The following is a 322-nucleotide window of genomic DNA, read 5'->3' as shown; positions in this document are numbered from 1 at the left end:
TACATCATACTTCCCCAGAAAGGATAGAGAAGCCATAGAGATACAAAAACACCCTAACAGTTTAAATAGAGATAATGGCTACAACATAAATAAAATATGGAAGACCATTCTCCCGGTTATTGAAGACCGCCCATCCCCACTACCTCAATGATAAAAAGGAACGGCCCGGAGGAACAGCTCAGTATCAAGCTGCCCCTCGCCCTGATAAAGTGGACTGCAAGGATCATGAAACGTTGGCATCTCAAGAATGGACACGAAGGAATCCCGCGAAATGCATAACCTTTATACTAGAGTATACAATATTTTTCAATATATTTTTATA

The sequence above is a fragment of the Trachymyrmex cornetzi genome, unplaced genomic scaffold (genome assembly GCF_001594075.2).
Source record: "Trachymyrmex cornetzi isolate Tcor2-1 unplaced genomic scaffold, Tcor1.1 scaffold869, whole genome shotgun sequence".
Classification (NCBI taxonomy): Eukaryota; Metazoa; Arthropoda; class Insecta; order Hymenoptera; family Formicidae; genus Trachymyrmex; species Trachymyrmex cornetzi.
The sequence above is the reverse complement of the archived record's forward strand: the minus strand, read 5'-3'. Positions refer to the sequence as shown.